The sequence below is a fragment of the Oncorhynchus mykiss genome, chromosome 15, assembly GCF_013265735.2.
Source record: "Oncorhynchus mykiss isolate Arlee chromosome 15, USDA_OmykA_1.1, whole genome shotgun sequence".
NCBI classification, from domain to species: domain Eukaryota; kingdom Metazoa; phylum Chordata; class Actinopteri; order Salmoniformes; family Salmonidae; genus Oncorhynchus; species Oncorhynchus mykiss.
Window position 1 is genome coordinate 61,081,689 of NC_048579.1, and position 24,543 is coordinate 61,106,231.

The following is a 24,543-nucleotide window of genomic DNA, read 5'->3' on the forward strand; positions in this document are numbered from 1 at the left end:
GAAAAATAAGTATTTCAAACATCAAACATCACGTCTAATATTTAGAACCTTCTAAATCTGTCTCTCAACAGAAAATTAGTAAATGAAAGTCTCTTAACACGCAAACCTTACTTTGCACAGTATAATCAGCTCATGGCATAGAGTTATTTTGAGTTTTTCAACTTCATTGCTTTCTGTCCTTGTCTTACAAAACAGTGAAGCAAATGCATATGCAAATGCGCCATTGTTCCAGAGATACCACAAATCAATTATCATATTCAGTGGTTATATTTATGAATGAATTAATAATTGAATATCGCATAGCGAAATCTGCTTGACAACATTAATTTTGGGGGGAATTGCAAGCATCTTTTTGGGGATGTCAAAAGAGGTCCCAAACGATAATCTGGAACCCCACTATTCCGGCACGCCGGGTTAGCTAAATCAGCACACCTGGAGGTTCACGCATGAATAAGAACGCAAGTGATTGGCTACCTTGTGTTCATGAGTAATCTCCTAATATGATTGTTGGCGAATGCGGAAGCAAAATAAGAGCGTGTAGATTGCCTCAGAATGTAAACAAATTGGTACAAGGCAGGTACCACCGTTTTTTTCAATTAAATTTACCACCACATAATTGACGGCACGTTTCACATGTTGGTAAAAACGTTACTAATGTTTGGTTGACAGTCGGTGATTCGTATTTCCATTTTGTCGGCACAAACAACTTAAAGAGAAGAAACGTTAGTTACCTACAGTAAAATGAGGAGCAACACGTCCACCTCAATGGCTCAGACTCTCAGCTTCGGGTCTGTCCGTCAAAGCCCCCGGTTGAGTTAAAATGTTGCACTGACACATGGACTGTTGGACTCAGCTGTTGAGCAGCTAATGGTTCGGGGGGATTTCCAAGCTGCTTTCGACACATGTGAGAGAGGTCTGGAGAGCATTTTAAACGCGGCGCAAAAGGACAGCAGGTGGGTACTAATTCTTAGAATTTGCTCTGCTTTTATGACATGGTCCTTGTTGCATTGCATTATTGGACTAAACCGTTGTCCATCTGACTTTCAGGTTTGGGGAGTTGAAGGCTGCACTCAACATTGTGGGGATTCAACCATTGGCTGAACTCAATCAGTGACCTGGTGCACTGGCATGGATTCTGCAGCATTATGCGTGCCCTGAGAAAATACCTGCCAAAATAATGCAGATGTGGTGAGGAAAATGTAACATGGTTAATTTGCAGGTTCTCATTTCTTCCACCACATTTATAACAGTGCTATACACTGTAGACACTGGACATTGTGGTGAGGTCAGAGGTATTGCATTCACAGAGGACCAGAAACAAACAAATCAAAATCAAATCAAATGTATTTATATAGCCCTTCGTACATCAGCTGATATCTCAAAGTGCTGTACAGAAACCCAGCCTAAAACCCCAAACAGCAAGCAATGCAGGTGTAGAAGCACGGTGGCTAGGAAAAACTCCCTAGAAAGGCCAAAACCTAGGAAGAAACCTAGAGAGGAACCAGGCTATGTGGGGTGGCCAGTCCTCTTCTGGCTGTGCCGGGTGGAGATCATAACAGAACATGGCCAAGATGTTCAAATGTTCATAAATGACCAGCATGGTCCAATAATAATAAGGCAGAACAGTTGAAACTGGAGCAGCAGCACGGCCAGGTGGACTGGGGACAGCAAGGAGTCATCATGTCAGGTATTCCTGAGGCATGGTCCTAGGGCTCAGGTCCCCCGAGAGAGAGAAAGAAAGAGAGAATTAGGGGGGCAACCCAGACAGGAAGATCACATCAGTGACTCAACCCACTCAAGTGACGCACCCCTCCCAGGGACGGTATGAAAGAGCCCCAGTAAGCCAGTGACTCAGCCCCTGTAATAGGGTTAGAGGCAGAGAATCCCAGTGGAAAGAGGGGAACCGGCCAGGCAGAGACAGCAAGTGTGGTTCGTTGCTCCAGAGCCTTTCCGTTCACCTTCCCACTCCTGGGCCAGACTACACTCAATCATATGACCCACTGAAGAGATGAGTCTTCAGTAAAGACTTAAAGGTTGAGACCGAGTTTGCGTCTCTTACATGGGTAGGCAGACCATTCCATAAAAATGGAGCTCTATAGGAGAAAGCCCTGCCTCCAGCTGTTTGCTTAGAAATTCTAGGGACAATTAGGAGGCCTGCGTCTTGTGACCGTAGCGTACGTGTAGGTATGTACGGCAGGACCAAATCAGAGAGATAGGTAGGAGCAAGCCCATGTAATGCTTTGTAGGTTAGCAGTAAAACCTTGAAATCAGCCCTTGCCTTGACAGGAAGCCAGTGTAGGGAGGGTAGCACTGGAGTAATATGATCAAATTTTTTGGTTCTAGTCAGGATTCTAGGAGCCGTATTTAGCACTAACTGAAGTTTATTTAGTGCTTTATCCGGGTAGCCGGAAAGTAGAGCATTGCCGTAGTCTAACCTAGAAGTGACAAAAGCATGGATACATTTTTCTGCATCATTTTTGGACAGAAAGTTTCTGATTTTTTGCAATGTTACGTAGATGGAAAAAAGCTGTCCTTGAAATGGTCTTGATATGTTCTTCAAAAGAGAGATCAGGGTCCAGAGTAATGCCGAGGTCCTTCACAGTTTTATTTGAGACGACTGTACAACCATTAAGATTAATTGTCAGATTCAACAGAAGATCTCTTTGTTTCTTGGGACCTAGAACAAGCATCTCTGTTTTGTCCGAGTTTAAAAGTAGAAAGTTTGCAGCCATCCACTTCCTTATGTCTGAAACACATGCTTCTAGCGAAGGCAATTTTGGGGCTTCACCATGTTTCATTGAAATGTACAGCTGTGTGTCATCCGCATAGCAGTGAAAGTTAACATTATGTTTTCGAATGACATCCCCAAGAGGTAAAATATATATAGTGAAAACAATAGTGGTCCTAAAACGGAACCTTGAGGAACACCGACATTTACAGTTGATTTGTCAGAGGACAAACCATTCACAGAGACAAACTGATATCTTTCCGACAGATAAGATCTAAACCAGGCCAGAACTTGTCCGTGTAGACCAATTTGGGTTTCCAATCTCTCCAAAAGAATGTGGTGATCGATGGTATCAAAAGCAGCACTAAGGTCTAGGAGCACGAGGACAGATGCAGAGCCTCGGTCTGATGCCATTAAAAGGTCAATTACCACCTTCACAAGTGCAGTCTCAGTGCTATGATGGGGTCTAAAACCAGACTGAAGCATTTCGTATACATTGTTTGTCTTCAGGAAGGCAGTGAGTTGCTGCGCGGAATGGAAGATTCGATATAGGCCGATTTAGTTTTTTATATTTTCTGGGTCAAGGTTTGGCTTTTTCAAGAGAGGCTTTATTACTGCCACTTTTAGTGAGTTTGGTACACATCCGGTGGATAGAGAGCCGTTTATTATGTTCAACATAGGAGGGCCAAGCACAGGAAGCAGCTGGGCCATTCATATCAACACAAAATGTGTGTCACAGCACTGGATATCGTGGAGAATAAAGAGAACCTCAGCCAAGAACAATCCCCAAGCCTTAGTCCCAACCCCAGTCCTGTGGTGGAGCTGCTGGACTTAACACACCTCAAGGTGCATCTCACTTACAGTTGCATTAACCCTTTGTATTGACATTAATGCTGCCAGACAGTGTGACTGACTGTGTGTTTGTACTTTATAGGTGCTGTGATTCAGAAACTTGAGGCCTTGCTTAGACTTTTGAACAGAGGACTATCGGTAGCCAGTGCTGGGTCATTCCCTATTCACAGAGTCTTTCTGGCTGTGGTCCTTTTCTACATGCTTTTTGTCCGGATGGATCCAGGTTCAAATTATTTTAATTTTTTTACATCAAATGTGGTTGCTTTAGTTAATACTAGTCTAGCACTTAGCATACAGCTTTTGTCTAGCTTTTGATTGCAGCCAACCTACCTACAGTATTTAAGCAACTAAGCACTGAACAGCGACTAGATATCAGAACAAAAAGCAGAAATGTTATGATGATCCTTGGATATGGTTTCTCCACAGCTCATCCCTCATCTTTCCCCTGGATCTCACAGATGCTGCAGATGCTGAAGCAGATGTGGGACGCCATGTTTGCTCCTTACTATCGAGCCTGAGCTCAGAGCTAACTGTAAAACCATACAGCCTGGTGCTGGGATATCAGGTTTAAATTTGACTGAGACTGAAGAGCTCACCATTGACCATCTAATCATGTAAATACTAATAAGGGACTGAGATAGATAGAGAAATTCAGGGGGGCTTTTGTTGGCAAAAACAACGTGAATACCTGTGAAGGCAGAATGTGAACGTAATAGGCAGAATTAATTTCCCTGGTGTTGCAGATTCAGTTGCTCCCATATAGGTGTGCGTGTGAGCGAGCGAGAAAGCGATTGAGTGTGTGTGGTGACACACATTTTGTGTTGATATGAATGGCCCAGTCCAAAACAACTGTTAAATGTAGGCAATATAATTATAATCAGATGCATGTCAGACAAATAACTTTTACATGACAGTAAAATATTTAATTGGTCAAATTAGAATTATCATAAATTAGTTGAGTATCTTTCAATAGGGTCTGGCTCCAGCAGATACCGTCTCAGTAGTGTGTACTAGCTAGCTAGTGTATACTATGTAGCAGTGGTGTAACCGCGCGCAACTGGTTGTCGCAGGAAGGAGCTCACAGAATTGAACGACATCGGTAGCTGGTATTGTAGGAAAGACATTTTAACTTATTTACCAGTAAATGCTAAGGAAACAATGGATATGCAAACCAGGTATTGAAAATGTTTGGTCCGAAGTCTCGGTTGAAACTTTGTAATGCGCAATTCAGTCATCATGCGTTGTTTGAATGAACATTCCTGTAGGCTTGATGAATGATATGATTTGTATCAATCAGGAGGGCATTCGTTTTGCAAACTGCCATGTAGGCCTACATTGTACAGTACAGAAAACTACACGCTCCAAAATATTTAAATGTTTCCCAGACCACTATTTTCTCCTGATGTGGTTTAAGTATTGTTGTGGACTTACAACATCCAATTGTTGTTGTTGTTCTATTAAAAAGTGTTGAATGAGTAAAAACCTGAAAAAAATATAGTAAAACTTTTTTCTTTTTTTTCACACACCTTGACTTTTTCCACACTTTGTTACATTCAGGGATGCAAACCAGTCACCTTTCTGCGAAATTTTCACGTTTTGAATCCAAAATAGTTTACCCACTTTATTCGAATAGATCCAATGAGAAATGATTGGGCGGGTGATGCGTGTTTGGACCAATACTGGGTCTATCCAAGGCTCAGCCAATCGTTCACATAACTATGGGGGGTGATTCATGCCATAATTAAGACATGTGAAGCTACTGATTCCTCACCAAGTCACCGAATGTCTTCCTTGCGCCATAAAATACTGCCATGAATTAACATGGACTGTCAATGGAGACACGTATTTAAGGCGTCAAACTGCCGACGCATTCACGTCATGTAGACTAGTGTTCACGTCGTGTAACGTGTCAGTTTGTGTGTAGGTTTATTTTGAATGATCTTACCATGAACACCTTAATGTCTACATGTGTTAGGTGTCATTTAAAGTGTCTGTTTAGTTTATTATTCTTACCATGATCTCACCTTACAAACGTCTGTAAATGTTTTTGAAAAAATATATTTTTAATTTGTCAATTTCATTTGCCGATTTAGCTAAAAAATAGGCCTATCACCTCAATACAAGACTTATTAGGCAAGTTGATATCACAACCAGCCACCATTACTGTGTAGATATGCCTATTTATCGTGCAAGCAAAAGGGCTTCTTGATAGATTAGTGGGTAGAGTGTTGGGCCAATAACCAAAAGGTTGCAGGTTCGAATCACTGAGCTGACAAGGTAAAAATGTATCATTTTGCCCAAGCAAGGCAGTTTAACCCACTGTTCCCGGGTGATGAAGATGTGGATTTAGATTAAGGCAGCTCCCCTCACCTCTCTGATTCAGAGGCTAAGAGGTAGCCTCGGTCTTTACTGGCGCATTCAAAACAACTCGGAAGTTGGCAATCTCTGACTTCCGACTTCATTGCATTCAAGACAACTGGGAACTTTGAAAAAAACGTTTTGTTTTGTTTTGAACAGTCATTTCCACTCCATTCATATGCAGATATATTTCATTCATACACTGGCTTGTCTGGCTGGCATGTTATCATTTTAAGCAGGCCTTCCCTTATCAACACTGAAATAATATTCGTCCTCTATTTAGATTTTTTTTTTTAAATAATAGCTCATTAGTACACCCTTGTGGTTTAATATTTATTTAATTTATTTCACCTTTATTTAATCAGGTAGGCAGGTTGAGAACAAGTTCTCATTTACAACTGTGACCTGGCCAAGATAAAGCAAAGCAGTTCGACACATACAATAACACAGTTACACATGGAGTAAACAAACATACAGTCAATAATACAGTGGAAAAACAAGTCTATATACAATGTGTGCAAATGAGGTGAGATAAGGCAATAAATAGGCAATGGTGGCGAAGTAAATACAATATAGCAATTAAACACTGGAATTGTAGATGTGCAGGAGATGAATGTGCAAAGTAGAAATATTGGGGTGCAAAGGAGCAAGATAAATAAATAAATACAGTAGGGGATGAGGTAGTTGTATGGGCTATTTACAGATGGGCTATGTACAGGTGCAGCGATCTGTGAGCTAGTGAGGGAGATAAGTGTCTCCAGTTTCAGTGATTTTTGAAGATCGTTCCAGTCATTGGCAGCAGAGAACTGGAAGGAGAGGCAGCTGAAGGAGGAATGGGCTTTTTAGGGTGACCAGTGAGATATACCTGCTGGAGCGCTTGCTACGGGTGGAAGCTGCTATGGTGACCAGTGAGCTGAGATAAGGTGGGGCTTTACCTAGCAAAAACTTATAGATGACCTGGAGCCAGCGGGTTTGGCAAAGAGTATGTAATGAGGGCCAGCCAACGAGAGCATACAGGTCGCAGTGGTGGGTCCATATATGGGGCTTTGGTGACAAAACGGATGGCACTGTGATAGACTGCATCCAATTTCCTGAGTAGAGTGTTTGAGGCTATTTTGTAAATGACACCGCCGAAGTCAAGGATCGGTAGGATAGTCAGTTTCACAAGGGTATGTTTGGCAGCATGAGTGAAAGATGCTTTGTTTGCGAAATAGGAAGCCGATTCTAGATTTCATTTTGGATTGGAGATGCTTAATGTGAGTCTGGAAGGAGAGTTTACAGTCTAACCAGACACCTAGGTATATGCTGTTCCACATATTCTAAGTCAGAACCGTCCAGAGTAGTGATGCTGGACGTGCGGGCAGGTGCAGGCAACGATTGGTTGAAGAGCATGCATTTAGTTTTACTTGCATTTAAGAACAGTTGGAGGCCACGGAAGGAGAGTTGTTTGGCATTGAAGCTCGTCTGGAGGTTAGTTAACACAGTGTCCAAAGAAGGGCCAGAAGTAAACAAAATTGTATCATCTGCGTAGAGGTGGATCAGAGAATAACCAGCAGCAAGAGCGTCATCATTGATGAATACAAAGTAGAGAGTCGGCCCGAGAATTTAACCCTGTGGCACCCCCATAGAGACTGCCAGAGGTCTGGACAACAGGCCCTCCGACTTGACACACTAAACTCTGTCTGAGAAGTAGTTGGTGAACCAGGCGAGGCAGTCATTTGAGAAACCAAGGCTGTTGAGTCTGCCAATAAGAATGTGGTGATTGACAGAGTCGAAAGCCTTAACTAGGTCGATGAATACAGCTGCACAGTATTGTCTCTTATTGATGGCGGTTGTGATATCATTTAGGACCTTGAGCGTGGCTGAGGTGCACCCATGACCAGCTCGGAATCCAGATTGCATAGTGGAGAAGGTACGGTGGGATTCGAAATGGTCGATGATCTGTTTGTTAACTTGGCTTTCGAAGACCTTAGAAAGGCAGGGTAGGATGGATATAGGTCTGTAGCAGTTTGGGTCTAGAGTGTCTCCCCCTTTGAAGAGGGGGATGACCGCGGCAGCATTTCCAATCTTTGGGGATCTCAGACGATACGAAAGAGAGGTTTAACAGGGTAGTAATAGGGGTTGCAACAATTTCGGCTGATCATTTTTAGAGAGAGAGGGTCCAGATTGTCCAGCCCGGCTGATTTGAAGGGGTACAGATTTTTCAGCTCTATCAGAACATCAGCTATCTGGATTTGGGTGAAGGGGAAATGGGGGAGGTTTGGACAATTTGCTGTGGGGGGTGCAGGGCTGTTGACCGGGCTAGGGGTAGCCAGGTGGAAAGCATGGCCAGCTGTAGAAAAATGCTTATTGAAATTCTCAATTTTCCTGAATTTATCGGTGGTGACAGTGTCTCCTTGCCTCAGTGCAGCTGGGAGGAGGTGCTCTTATTCTCCATGGACTTTACAGTGTCCCAGAACATTTTTGAGTTTGTGCTACAGGAAGCAAATTTCTGTTTGAAAAAAGCTAGCCTTTGCTTTCCCAACTGCATGTGTATATTGGTTCCTAAATTCCCTGAAAAGTCGTGGGGGCTATTCGATGCTAATGTAGTACGCCATGGTATGTTTTTGTGCTGGTCAAGGGCAGTCAGGTCTGGAGAGAACCAAGGGCTATATCTGTTCCTGGTTCTAATTTTATTTGAATGTGGCATGCTTATTTAAGGGTGCGCACTCATCATTTCAATATAGTTGATTAGATTAGATGAATTTACTTTTAAAGAACAACCTAGGCATCCTCTACTGATGGAATGAGGTCAATATCCTTCCAGGTTACCCAGGCTAGGTCGATTAGAAAGGCCTGCTCGCTGAAGTGTTTTAGGGAGCGTTTGACAGTGATGAGGGGTGATAGTTTGACCGCAGACCCATTACAGATGCAGGCAATGATCTCTGAGATCCTGATTGAAGACAGCAGAGGTGTATTTGGAGGGCAGGTTGGTTAGGATGATATCTATGAGGGTGCCCGTGTTTACGGATTTGGGGTTGTACCTGGTAAATTCATTGATAATTTGTGTGAGATTGAGGGCATCAAGCTTAGATTGTAGGATGGCCGGGGTGTTAAGCATGTCCCAATTGAGGTCACCTAACAGCACAAGCTCTGAAGATAGATGGGGGGCAATCAATTCACAAATGGTGTCCAGGTCACAGCTGGGGGCAGAAGGTGGTCTATTGCAAGCTACAACGGTGAGAGACATGTTTCTGGAAAAGTGGATTTTTATGTCATGAGGTGTTGAGGGAAAGACAGATTATCTATAGATTGGACATCATCTTTTCTAGGCCTTTAGCGATAACAGGAAATACACAAGCCGTAGGCTACACTATAGTTCAAGGTGGCTACGTCGGTAGGTGGTTTGTTATGACAAAGAATGCTATTAAACATCTGCATTTAAAGTATAACTTTTTAATGTATTTGAATAAAGTGCATATAAATCTATCCATTCAAAACGAATACAATCTGAACAGCATAATAGAATATTGCACCATATCAAAGAAAAATAAATAACAATTATCAAAACTGCAGCATCCCACAAATTGAAATAAATGTAAAAAAGGGCACTATTACACATGTGCATTTAATGTACAACTATTTTAATGTATATAAAGATATTGCATATGTAACCATTCAAAACGAATACTATCTGAACAACATAATAATAGAATATTGCACCATATCAAAGAAAAATATATAACAATGTACGAAACTGCAACATCTCACTTAAAACATTAAATTATTCCCTCTTTTCTCTCTTCTTTATTGCCATGTTATAGCCAGCAGCACACAGCAATGCTGACCATATTTTGCTTTTATGAGAGATTTGCATTCATAAATCCAAGCTGCCTCACTTTCGAGGGGCTGATACAGTTTCTTCTCTCAGTAATTATTTGTCCTGTTTTCGAGAAGACCCTCTCAGAGGGAACGGATGTGGCCACTATGCAGAGTCTCCCTGTCATGACTTTAGTAAGCCGTGGGTAGACAGAGGCCTTGTTCTTCCACCAGCTCAGAGGATCTGCAGATCTTTGGCTCCTCCAAATAGGATCGGACCTCCATTATGGCATCTGCTGAGGGATTCCTTTGTGCTGCATCCCCAGTTGCTCTCTCGTCAAACTCTTCTTCCTGTTGCCCTGGTGCCTGAGCCAGCTGACTGCTGGGGCTGTCCCTCCCTGCTGCTGAGGCTATTCTTTGAAGAGACTCATCAATCGTTCTGGCATCACTGAAGGCTAACTTCTTAAACCTGGGGTCAAGTGCAGCGGTTTCTGATCGCACGTAATTATATTCCATTCTGTGGAACTTTCTGTCCATTGATGAACATAGGGTGTCCATCAACGCTGTCACATGTCCTGTGGTTACATTTGCTTCTCTCTGGCGGTTGGCTGTGATTCGCTGCAGATCCTTACACAGGAGTATCATTTTTGAGGCTGTCACATAGCTTAAAAGAGAGAACAGTAACTTATTAGTTCAGGTTCATGTTTTGTCTACTTATACTACATTTTCATCTACTGCTCATACACATATATAATACTGGATTAAATAATTATGTAGTAATAATTGCTTACTGTACCTCTCTCCACTGTGACCAGCTCAAAGGGTTCCAGGACTCTGCACACCTCCTCCACCACCTCCCATACTTCTTGGGTCAGAGCATCAACAGGTGCATTGACAATGGCCAGCGTAGAGATGATGGCATCCCTTGACTTAAGAAACTGCTTCAACGTATAAAATGTTGAATTCCACCTTGTAATGCAGTCTTGTTTAGGCCTCAGTTCAGGCATCCCCATCTGGCGTTGTGTAAAACTTTAGTTTTTCAGCACCTACTGCGCTTCTGTGGAAGTATTCCACAGCCGCTTTCACTTTGTCCACAGTGGGCTTCGCACCTTCCGAGCATCTCTTTCAATCAGGTTGATTGTGTGGGCACGACGTGGATGATGGGTCCATTTTTTAATTTTCATGGCTTTGGTTATGTTAGCTGCATGGTCGGTAACACAACAGACCACTTTTCCATCTACTTGCCATTCTCTGGCTCTCAACAATTCCTCTGCCAAGTTCTCTGAGGTGTGTCTGTCGCTGAACTCAAAGCAGTCCAGAAGACAGCTAGAATCTAAAAATCTTCAATGAAGTGACATGTAACCGACCTGTAAGAAATGGTTATCCCTGATGTCCAGCAGTCAGTGGTAAGGCAAACTGCAGTAGCTTTTTGGACTCTTTCCCGCACTGAAGCCTGTGTGCTCTCGTACAGTTGTGGAATAAGTGATTTTGAAAGGGTTTTCCTGCTTGGAATTGTGTACATTGGATTTAAACTATTGCTATAATTTCTAAAAACCTATGTCCTCCACAATAGAAAATGGCTGGAAATTGGTGGCAATCATTTTAGCCAATACAATATCAATTTGGCCTTGTTTTGCTACAGACAGACTTTGGCATAAACTGGTCCATAGAAGAATGCGTTGCTGTGGGTCGCGGAGTAGGCCTACTTGACTGAGTGGATACATCTCCACGTGTGGAGGTGCTGGCTCTACCACTATCACTAGCAGGCCCGCTAGTTTCTGGAAGCTCCGCTACAGCTAGCTTCACAGTTGGGTGCACAGTTCGCATATGCCGGTGTAGGTTGTGCGTAGAACTGGCTTTTTATGAGATTTTGTTTTGGCAAATTCTACACTGTGCTCTAACATTGTCTACATTATTAAAATGCATCTAAATGCTACTGTGCCTCCGAATCATTTTCCAGCTTCCTCTCTCTCCTCGGTTGCTAAGTGTGTGACTGAGTGAGTTGGCTCGGCCTCCCTCATGCATCTTTGGTTCACTGGTTGACACTGCGTGTCTGATTGACAGGAACAACAGGTGAGGCTGTTAATTTGAGCAGACAGTCAGAATGAATATGTGCGCTTGTGCATTTATGCCTATATTATTATTTTTTATTTTTTTCTTTCTTTGAATTAGTTAATTATATTAATTTAAATCTTGATTATTCATATCTTATTTTTTTAAATATATTTGTCTCTTCTGATATGCGAGCCAGCTCCCAACGTTCACTTACAAGAGCCGGCTCTTGTAGCTTATATGTCTCTTATCACCCCCCATACATAACAACAGAACGCAGCACAAGACTGAAGAGACAACCAATTTGCTAGTTACAGCATCAGCTTGCGCTCTGGAAAGTGTGGAGAGTGGAATGGTAATTTACCAACTACACCAGCGTGTCCCTTGAATGATAATGAAGAGGTAGGTGAGAAGCCTGACCACGGAGACAGGGGTGAGGAAGGTGATGAAGCATACCTCATGAGCTTTAACCGAAAAATAACTGGCATTTGGAAGGTTTGAGGTGAGGGAGAAAGTGTGGTGGAACAAGTATGGTTAGCACTGTTAAAACCTCTTAGGGCTCGGATCCCGCTAGCGGGATCAACATCGACAGCTTCCGGTGAAGCTGGAGCGCGCCAAATTCAAATTACAAAATTGTAATATTAAACATTCATGAACATACAAGTGTCTGTGAGGATTGAAAATATGCTTGGCCTATCATGAGGTTGTCTGTGTATGTTAAAAGCAACATTTTGCAACATATGGTGTGACTAGCGGAAAGGCTGTGGCTGGCCTTGGGGGTAGGCAGCTATCATGAGTTGTGGGAGACACGTACAGAATGTAGGCAGTTAAACAGACTGTCTTTTGTTAGAACTCAAACTTAGCAATAACAGGAACCAGATAACGGTATCTAGGGTATGAGCGCATAGATATTCTACACAGCAACAGTTACATCTATCAACTGGAGCGCCCGGGGGCTGGGACCAGCCTGTGCACCAACAATCAACGATAGCCTGGGTGAGTTTAAACCACGCCCAGTCTCTACTCTGTGACAGTCCGGCTCGGAAGCAGGAACTACTTCTGTCAGAGTATATTATTATATCTTTGTCAGGAACAAGTCAGTTCTCTGTTTGCCCTGCGAGGTGTGACAGAGAGCCCGTATATACGAAAATTGCATTTACCACTTATTGCTTAGCTAATAAAAAGTACATAGTATACAATCGGTGACTCATTGTCATATTTATCCTGATACCAGATTCAATTGACGCAACCCTTAAAATGTTTTACATAATTTAAAAAGCTTAACTTCTTGTTAATCCAACCGCATTGTCAGATTTCAAAAAGGCTTTACAGCGAAAGCATACCATGCGATTATCTGAGGACAGCGCCCCACATCAAAATACTTTTTCAACCAGCACCGGCTTCACAAAAATCACAAATAGCGATAAAATACATCACTTACCTTTGAAGATCTTCCTCTGTTTGCAATCCCAAGGGTCCCAGCTACACAATGAATGTTTGTTTTGTTTGATAAAGTCCTTCTTTATATCCAAAAAGTATGTTTAGTTGGTGCCATTGATTTCAGTAATCCACTCCTTCAACATGCATACAAAGGAATACAAAAAGCTACCAGTAAACTTTGTCCAAACAAGTCAAACAATGTTTCTAATCAATCCTCAGGTACCCTAATATGTAAATAAACAATAATATTTCAGACAGAAAGAACAGTGTTCAATAGAAAAGGAAAATAACGAAGAGCGCGCCCTCGTTCATGCACACCAAAAGTCTACCTGTCCTGATGAGAACACCTTGGATAAACTACAACTACTTGTTAGTTTTTCAAGAAACAAGCCTGAAACCCTTTCTAAAGACTGTTGACATCTAGTGGAAGCCATAGGAACTGCAATCTGGGGCCTATTTATTTGTATACCCCATAGCATTGAAAAGGCCTGTGACCTCAAAAAGGAAATGTACCGGAATGATTTTCCTCTGGTTTTCACCTGCCTTATCAGTTCTGTTATACTCACATACATTATTTTAACAGTTTTAGAAACTTCAGAGTGTTTTCTACCCAATACTACCAATTATGCATATTCTAGCTTCTGGGCCTGAGTAACAGGCAGTTTTCTTTTGGCACGTCAGTCATCCGGAAATTCAGGATACTGCCCCTAGCCCTAAGAAGTGTCTTACTAGTTGGATCGAATTCTCCGCTAGCTAGCCAGAGAAATATTGAGCAACATTAGCCAACTTAACTGATCAAATAATTGAGTTTATGGTGTGAAAATGAGCTAGCTAATAAAGTCAAACAGCTAACGTTATCTAGCTAACATTACAACATCATGAGAAAATGTTAGTAGCCTAACCAATACGCTATAGTATTAACTGGTATACGACTCCTTGCCGTTCCTCAAGTTATAACGCGTTAGTTGCTTACTGGACTCTGGCAATCTGTGAAATGTTAATGAGTTAACTAGCTAACGAACTACCTACTATCTGTGAACTAATGTTTTCCCTCTACAGTACTATATGTGGTTAATTTTCAGAATGAGAGAATTAGGTGAAAATGAGGCGTTGCTTGTTAAAACCTCTTAAGTCTACCCCCTCCTTTTTCGAACATTCTGTTAAAAATCGCGCAACTTTTCAGCGTCCTGCTACTCATGCCAGGAATATAGTATATGCATATGATTAGTATGTGTGGATAGAAAACACTCTGAAGTTTCTAAAACTGGTTAAATCACGGCTGTGACTATAACAGATCGTGTGTTTCATCGAAAAGCGCAAGAAAAACTGCTCTCTGAAAGCTAAAAATAATTTCCATGCGTCACTTTCATGGGTTGTTAAATTAATTATGGACCTGCATGCAATTCCTACAGATTCCACACGATGTCGCCATTGTCGTCATTTTCCAGGGACTTTTTTGTTGGTAAATCCAACTAATTAGATTCAATTTCTTCCGGTCTCCGCCAGGATGTTGTGAGGTGCACATTTTCAGCCATTGATTTGAAGACGAGGAGCTATTGAATATACATCGCCCTGTAATCATTTTGATAGATTATAAACGTTTACTAATACCTAAAGTTGGATGACAAAAGTATTTCGAAGTGTTTTGTGAAAGTTTATCGTCAACTTTTTTAATTTAAAAAAATGACGCTGCGTTTTAAAACAATGTTTTTTTCTGAATTACACAGCTTCCATAGAAAGCTATTTTGGGTATATATGGACCGATTTAAACGAAAAAAAGACCCAATAGTGATGTTTATGGGGCATATAGGAGTGCCAAGAAAGAAGCTCGTCAAAGGTAATGAATGTTTTATATTTTATTTCTGCGTTTTGTGTAGCGCCGGCTACGCTAAATCTTTGTTTACGTCGCATTCAGGCATTTTGGGGTGTTGCATGCTATCAGATAATAGCTTCTCATGCTTTCGCCGAAAAGCATTTTAAAAATCTGACTTGTTGGCTAGGTTCACAACGAGTGTAGCTTTAATTCAATACCCTGCATGTGCATTTTGATGAACGTTTGAGTTTTAACGAGTACATTTAGCATTTAGCGTAGCGCATTTGCATTTCCAGGTGTCTACTTGAGACATCTGCGTCTCAAGTAGGAGCAAGAAGTTTTAAACAAGTGGATTCAAGTGTAGCTGGGCCTGGCTTTGGTTTAAGCTGAATGCCACTATAGAGTTGAAAGGAACACCACACACTTTCCCTCTTTCTCAATACAGTTCATAAATAGGGGTATGCCATGTGTACTCTGTCTGAAAGATATCAATTATGCCAAAAAAGGGTATCATGTTCTGCTGGCACATTGTAGAACAGATGTCCACAGGCGGAAAGTGTATAATGTAATACTGTGCAGTGCAGCCAAAATATTGTTTTTGTTGTGTTGAACTTGACAGTAACACTTGTGTGAGTGAGGGGGGATTATCTATTTTTTTACTCAGTGAATGTTATTTTTGCACATGTAGCCTTGTGCACCTGATCAATGTCTACTATAGTGGCCACTATAACAGAGTATAAATATGATGTCTGTTTGTTTCATTCTATTTCTAAATTTAAATATGTTTTGTTCCCCAAGTGCAATATTTAGATGTGTGTGGTCACAAGCGTTATATTATAAAGGCTGCAATGGCTAACTGCAATATTAGTGTATTGTTTTCTCAAGACCTAAGTGTCATTTGCAGTAAAGTCTAGGCAACAAATAACATTGGATTGCTTACTTTACATTTTTTAGCTGTGAGTTGGGTTCACATTAACCACTTTATTTTACACACAGAAACTGATCGTGTAGATCATATTCTTTGTTTTGTAATTAGTTCAAACCTGCGTGTTTCAGTGCCAAAAACAACTGTTGCCCTTTTGTCCCCTCACCAGTTTGTATCCCTGTACATTAGAGCCTTGTTCTAAAACTGATTCATTGTTTTTTCCCCCCTCAATCTACACACAATATCCCATAATGGCAAGGCAAAAACTGGTTTTAGACATTTTTGCAAATGTATTAAAAATAAAAAACGGAACTATCCAATTTTCATACGTATTCAGACCCTTTACTCAGTACTTTGTTAAAGCACCTTTGGCAGCGATTACAGCCTCGAGTCTTCTTGGACATGACACTACAGGCTTGTGTAACAGGGTTGGTTATGTTTCCACTTGCCTCTAAAGAAATGTGTATTTAATGTTCAAGCATTCTTATTGGTTAGTTCAACTCTGATGACATTAAGGTGTGTTGTGATTGGCCCCGCCTGCAGATAGGGGGAGTGTGTTAGCTAGCATACACTGATGTAATGGTCACATAAGCCACTGCTAACACAGTTGTCTTCATGCTACAGATTTTGCCATCGACAGCCATCAATACCGTTAAGCCCTGCACAACTAACGTGCTGTTTCCCATTTAACAACAGAAATAAATGCTCAACTGGGACCACTGGCAGAAGTGATTTATATTGAGAAAACACAACGCATGGAGAGTACATTATACATCTGTTACACTTGGCACACCTGTATTTGGGGAGTTTCTCCCATTCTTCTCTGCAGATCCTCAAGCTCAGTCAGGTTGTATGGGGAGCGTCACTGCACAGCTATTTTCAGATCTCTCTAGAGATGTATGATCGGGTTTAAGTTCGGGCTCTGGCTCACACGGGAGACCCAGTGCGCAGAGCCGACGCAGAATATCCTGGCCCGAGGAGACGTACTGGCTGTCTGGAGAGCAGGGCGGGCACCATCCGTCCTGGCTGGATGCTCACCCTAGCCCAGCAGATGCAGGGAGCTGGGATGTAACGCACCGGACTAAAAACGCGTACTGGAGACACCTTGCGCTTCACCGCATAACACGGTGCCTGACCAGTACAACGCCTGCCATGGTAAGCATGGGTAGTTGCCTCAGGTCTCCAACCTGACTCTGCCACACTCCCCGTGTGCCCCCCAATTTCTTGGGGGGGGGGGCTTCCTCTTGGGCTTGTGTTTCCAACTCCATTCTCCGGTACCCCTCCTCGCACTGTTCTAGAGAATCCCAGGCGGGCTCCGGCACTCTCCCTGGGTCGACTGACCACCTCTCTATCTCCTCCCAGGTTGTCTCATACTCCAGATAGCGCTGCTCACCTGTCCAGGAGTCCCTTTCACCACGCTGCTTAGTCCTTTGGTGGTGGGTAGTTCTGTGACGGTTTTCCTCCTCTTCTGAGGAGGAGTAGGAAGGATCGGACCAATATGCAGCGTGGTACGTGTTCATGTTAATATTTATTTAAACTGAACACAAAACAACAAGAAAATGACCGAAAACGAAACAGTTCTGTCAGGTGTAGACACAGAGACAGAAAACAACTACCCACAACCCATAGTGGGAAAACAGGCTGCCTAAGTATGGTTCCCAATCAGAGACGATTGCCAGCTGCCTCTGATTGGGAACCATACCAGGCCAAACACATAGAAATAGAAAACATAGAACACAAAACATAGAATGCCCACCCCAACTCACGCCCTGACCAAACTAAAATAAAGACATACAAAAGGAACTAAGGTCAGGACGTGACACAACCAGACAAGCCCTAACTTAAAACCCACAAGGAAAAAGAAAACCAGGAAGACCCAGGAACATTTGGAGAAGGTCTGGAGGCAAAAGTAGAAAAACGAAGAACATTCTTAGTGTTAGTGCTTTTTGATGTCTGTACGGTTTCAAATCTTTCGGTTTCGATAATTTTTCAAAGTCATTAAATGCACTATGCGTTATGTGGGTTGAATGCTGTAACAACACAGAATAATACTTTTTAAAATGATGGTAGTGACTGCCCATTACTGCTTATCACTTATTAACCATAATTTATTCACATTACTATATTTCAGACGTTGTGTATATTACATTTGTTTTATTGGATGACTGTTATTTCATTCCAAGTCATCATCTCATCTCTATAGAGCTGATGCCTATGCTGTCTGACAAAATCACAATTTTAATATTTCTTCAAAGTAAAAATGGAATACTTTTATGACTGATGAATACCAACTATCAGTCACTTAGATAAAGTATTTTCAGGTAGAGATACCTAGCAAAGCAACTGTTCTCTATCCCTGTCAATCATGCATTCTTCTGTCTCTTCTCCCCATGTCTGCACCATAGACATTAAAACCAGGTCTGCCCGACCTACTTCAGTGTGCCCAACACTAACCTAATATGGAAGGCATAAAATAATCACACAGACCAGGTAAGTAGTTGCGCAATGGATTATTGTCATTGTAGTTAAGTACCACGCTTTCTGCTCTAAACTATGAAGAATATTGACCTGTTGGAAACTTCCACTCTCTTCAACATCTTACTACATCTCGATCTTGGCTTGATCTGATTTCTAGCGAAAGGTAGGCTTACTGCAGAATGTTGGCATTGACCTCAGAAAAAGAAAGAACAATATGGAATTCAAATATTGAACCAATGTCGGTCAATTACGCTGAACAAAAATATAAACGCAACATATAAAGTGTTGGTCCCATGTTTCATGAGCTGAAATAAAAGATCCCAGAAATGTTCCAGACACACAAAAAGCTTTTCTCTCAAATGTTGTGCACGCATTTGTTTACATCCTTATTAGTGAGCATAATCCATCCACCTGACAGGTGTGACATATTAAGAAGCTGATTAAACAGCACGATCATTATACAGGTGCACCTTGTGTTGGGGACAATAAAAGGCCACTCTGCAGGCAATGTGCAGTTTTACCACACAACACAATGTCACAGATGTCTCAAGTGTTGACGGAGTTTGCATTCCTGCAATTGGCATTGCAGGAATATCCAACAGAGCTGTTGCCAGAGAATTGAATGTTAAATTCCCTACCAAAAGCCATCTCCAACGTCCTTTTAGAACATTTGGCAGTACGTTCAACTGGCTTCACAACCGCAGACCACGTTTACCCAAGCCAGCCCAGGACCTCTACATCTGGCTTCTTCACCTGCGGGATCGTCTGGCAGACGTCGTGTAGGCAAGCTGTTTTCTGCTGTCAACGTTGTGAACAGAGTGCCCTATGGTGGCAGTGGGGTTATGGTATGGGCAAGCATAAGCTATGGACAACAAACCCAATTTCATTTTATCGATGGCAATTTGAATGCACCGAGATACCGTGACAAGATCCTGAGGCCCATTATCATGCCATCCATCACCTCATGTTTCAGCATGATAATGTATGGCCTCGTGTCTCAAGGATCTGTACACAATTCCTGGAAGCTGAAAATATCCCTGTTCTTCCATGGTCTGCATACTCAGCAGACATGTCACCCATTGACCATGTTTGGGATGCTCTGGATCGACATGTACAACACCGTTCCAGTTCCTGCCAATATCCAGCAACTTTGCACAGCAATTGAATAGGAGTGGGACAACGTTGCACAGGTAGAGGCGAATGGGTCCGATCATTCATAGAGGTGGTCACACCAGATACTGACTGGTTTTCTGATTCATGCTCCTACCTTTTTTTTCAAGGTACCTGTGACCAACAGATGCATATCTGTATTCCCAGTCATGTGAAATCCATAGATTAGGGCCAAAGGAATTTATTTCAATTGACTGATTTTCTTATATAAACTGTAACTCAGGAAAATAGTTGAATTTGTTGCACGTTGCATTTATATTTTTGTGTAGTTGTTTTTAAAACCAAAAATAACTGTCATTTCGGTTCATCGCTCAGCACTATTAGAAAAGCAAGCAATAACTAAATGTACTGAATAAGAGTCACATTCCTTTCTGGATAACCTTCTTCAGGAGCATCGGCACCCCCATGCCGGAAGTTGGAGTAACAGTGGTCGAGTGCTTTAGCAGCACGAGTAGTATAGTCGATATGATGATAGAACTTTGGCAGCCTTTTCCTCAACTTTGCTATGTTAAAATTCCCAGCTACAATAAATGCAGCCAAAGGATATGTGGTTTCCAGTTTGTATAAAGTCCAGGAAAGTTCTTTGAGGGCCGTCGTGGTATTGGCTTGAGGGGGGATATACATGGCCGTGACTATAACCAAATACAAATATTTTGCTAGATAATACGGTAAGCATTTGATTGTGAGGTATTCTAGGTCAGGTGAACAAAAGGACTTAAGTTCCTGTATGTTATAACAATTACATCATGAGTCGTTAATCATGAAGCATACACCCCTACCCTTCTTCCCGGAGAGATATTTATTCCTGTCTGGGCGATGAACTGAGAACCCAGTGGGCTGGACCAACTCAGACAGTATATCCCGAGAGAGACGTGTTTCCGTGAAACAGAGTATGTCACAGTCCCTGATGTCTCGTGGAAAGAAGCCCTCGCCCTGATCAACTGTATTATCCAAAGACTGGATATTTGTGAGTAATATACTCGGAAGCAGTGGGTGGTGTGCACGCCTCCTAAGTCGGACTAGAATACCACTAGAAGACGACTTGGCTTCTGATATCAGTTCAATCGCCCTGGGGGTGCGAACAAAGGATCCGATTCGAAGAAGTCGTATTTCTGGTCGCAATGCTGGTAGTGCTGATGAGTTACTGTCACTCTGATATCCAATAGTGTCTTCCCGGCTGTATGTATGAACACCCAAATGTTTTATGGGCTAACAGAGTAAGAAAGAATACATTCAAAAATTAATGAGAGTGGGAAACGAGGCAGCCCTCTCTGTTGGAGCCATTTTAAAGAACATCTACCGCTTGAGAACACCCTTACCTGCCGATATATAATACATATCCGTAATCTAGCATGGGTTGGATGGTCATCTGAAACTAAACCACATGACCTTTGTTTTGGAGGTGTTAAGAACAAGGTTAAGGGTAGAGAAAGCTTGTTGGACACAAAGAAAGTTTTGTTGTAGAGCATTTAACACAAATTCTGGGGTGGGGCCAGCTGAGTATATCTGCATATAAATGAATGAGCGAGCTTCCTACTGCGTGAGCGATGTTGTTGGTGTAAATTGAGAAGAGCGTGGGGCCTAGGATTGAGCCTTGGGGTGCTCCCTTGGTGACAGGAAGTGGCTGAGACAGCAGATGTTCTGACTTTATACACTGCACTCTTTGAGAGAGGTAGTTAGCAAACCAGGCCAAGACAAACAAGACCCCTCAGAGACAACAATACTCCTTAGCCTGCCCACACGAATGGAATGGTCTACCGCAGTGGTCAACAACCTTTTCAAGCCCAAATGTAAACCAAGATCTACCACTTGCAAAAAATGACGAAAAAAACAAGGCCACAATGTAGTTCCACTTTGACTTTCTTTATTTTGTTACCTGTCAGTCACAAGCAAAGTATTAATTTAATTATACAAATACTATAATCAGAAGTAAGTGCAACTATCATTCAACATTTTATAACAGTCACATTACATTTTTCTATATTTCCACAGGCCTATTACTCATTCACCATTCATATATAACCTCAATCATCAGTCAATTACAGGCCTAAGCCAATCATGTACAGTACTGTTTCACTTTCCCTTTATAAACATCATATTTCAAGACACTTCAAAATGACAATACTCAAGTAAGTTGTGGTGGTTAATTTCTGTATTATCAAATGAGGAGAGACAAACTTCACACAAGTCAAAGTTATACTTAAACAACATATTTAATAATAAGAGCTTTGCAATAGCAATGACTTTCAACGACTCACCATTTCTTTTCTTTTTTTTTAACAGTATTTTTATTGGAATTTCACAATTTTCACCCATATAAGAGATACAACAACAGAGACAAAGCACACAGAAAAAAATAAGAAAAACAGCACCCACTTACACATATCTACGCGTATATACAGTGCCTTGCGAAAGTATTCGGCCCCCTGGAACTTTGCGACCTTTTGCCACATTTCAGGCTTCAAACATAAAGATATAAAACTGCATTTTTTTGTGAAGAATCAACAGCAAGTGGGACACAATCATGAAGTGGAACGACATTTATTGGATATTTCAAACCTTTTTAACAAATCAAAAACTGAAAAATTGGGCGTGCAAAATTATTCAGCCCCTTTACTTTCAGTGCAGCAAACTCTCTCCAGAAGTTCAGTGAGGATCTCTGAATGATCCAATGTTGACCTAAATGACTAATGATGATAAATACAATCCACCTGTGTGTAATCAAGTCTCCGTATAAATGCACCTGCACTGTGATAGTCTCAGAGGTCCGTCAAAAGCGCAGAGAGCATCATGAAGAACAAGGAACACACCAGGCAGGTCCGAGATACTGTTGTGAAGAAGTTTAAAGCCGGATTTGGATATAAAAAGATTTCCCAAGCTTTAAACATCCCAAGGAGCACTGTGCAAGCGATAATATTGAAATGGAAGGAGTATCAGACCACTGCAAATCTACCAAGACCTGGCCGTCCCTCTAAACTTTCAGCTCATACAAGGAGAAGACTGATCAGAGATGCAGCCAAGAGGCCCATGATCACTCTGGATGAACTGCAGAGATCTACAGCTGAGGTGGGAGACTCTGTCCATAGGACAACAATCAGTCGTATATTGCACAAATCTGGCCTTTATGGAAGAGTGGCAAGAAGAAAGCCATTTCTTAAAGATATCCATAAAAAGTGTAATTTAAAGTTTGCCACAAGCCACCTGGGAGACACACTAAACATGTGGAAGAAGGTGCTCTGGTCAGATGAAACCAAAATTGAACTTTTTGGCAACAATGCAAAACGTTATGTTTGGCGTAAAAGCAACACAGCTCATCACCCTGAACACACCATGCCCAGTGTCAAACATGGTGGTGGCAGCATCATGGTTTGGGCCTGCTTTTCTTCAGCAGGGACAGGGAAGATGGTTAAAATTGATAGGAAGATGGATGGAGCCAAATACAGGACCATTCTGGAAGAAAACCTGATGGAGTCTGCAAAAGACCTGAGACTGGGACGGAGATTTGTCTTCCAACAAGACAATGATCCAAAACATAAAGCAAAATCTACATTGGAATGGTTCAAAAATAAACATATCCAGGTGTTAGAATGGCCAAGTCAAAGTCCAGACCTGAATCCAATCGAGAACCTGTGGAAAGAACTGAAAACTGCTGTTCACAAATGCTCTCCATCCAACCTCACTGAGCTCGAGCTGTTTTGCAAGGAGGAATGGGAAAAAATGTCAGTCTCTCGATGTGCAAAACTGATAGAGACATACCCCAAGCGACTTACAGCTGTAATCGCAGCAAAAGGTGGCGCTACAAAGTATTAACTTAAGGGGGCTGAATAATTTTGCACGCCCAATTTTTCAGTTTTTGATTTGTTAAAAAAGTTTGAAATATCCAATAAATGTCGTTCCACTTCATGATTGTGTCCCACTTGTTGTTGATTCTTCACAAAAAAATACAGTTTTATATCTTTATGTTTGAAGCCTGAAATGTGGCAAAAGGTCGCAAAGTTCAAGGGGGCCAAATACTTTCGCAAGGCACTGTATGTATGTATATATATATATATATATATATATATATATATATATATATATATATATATATATATATATATATATATATATATATATATATATATATATATATATATATATGTATATATGTATGTGTATATGTTCTGAAAGGCCCCAGAGTCTGAAACACCACTAAGCAAGGAGCACCACCAAGCAAGCGGCACCATGAAGACCAAGGAGCTCTCCAAACAGGTCAGGGACAAAGTTGTGGAGAAGTACAGATCAGAGTTGGGTTATAAAAAATATCCGTAACTTTGAACATCCCATGGAGCACCATTACATCCATTATTAAAGAAATGAAAGAATATGGCACCACAACAAACCTGCCAAGAGAGGGCCGGACACAAAAACTCACGGACCAGGCAAGGAGGGCATTAATCAGAGATGCAACAAAGAGACCAAAGATAAGATTGGAGTATCTGTTCTTAGGACCACTTTAAGCGGTACACTCCACAGAGCTGGGCTTTACGGAAGTGTGGCCAGAAAAAAGCCATTGTTTAAAGAAAAAATAAGCAAACACATTTGGCGTTCGCCAAAAAGCATGTGGGAGACTCCCCAGGCATATTGAAGAAGGTACTCTGGCCAGATGAGACTAAAATTGAGCTTTTTGGCCATCAAGGAAAACGCCATGTCTGGTGCAAACCCCACACCTCTCATCACCCTGAGAACACCCCACATTAAAGCATGGCGGTGACAGCATCATGCAGTGGGGATGTTTTTCCATCGGCAGGGCCTGGGAAACTGGTCAAAATTGAAGGAATGATGGCTGGCGCTAAATACAGGGAAATTCTTGAGGGAAACCTGTATCAGTCTTCCAGAGATTTGAGACTGGAACAGAGGTTCACCTTCCAGCAGGGTAATAACCCTAAG

The 24,543-nt window shown here is 41.8% G+C and overlaps 1 long non-coding RNA gene across 2 annotated transcripts; it reads left to right on the top strand.

Moving 5' to 3' along the window:
• Positions 1 to 482: 482 nt before the first annotated feature.
• LOC110490498 lies at positions 483 to 5,089 on the top strand. Of its 2 annotated transcripts, XR_002468708.2 has the most exons (5): positions 483 to 953; positions 1,048 to 1,188; positions 3,468 to 3,574; positions 3,663 to 3,803; positions 4,007 to 5,089. It is a non-coding gene; the product is annotated as an uncharacterized LOC110490498 (long non-coding RNA). The 2 variants fall into 2 exon arrangements; XR_002468707.2 differs by having other exon boundaries at positions 3,468 to 3,803.
• Positions 5,090 to 24,543: the final 19,454 nt, after the last annotated feature.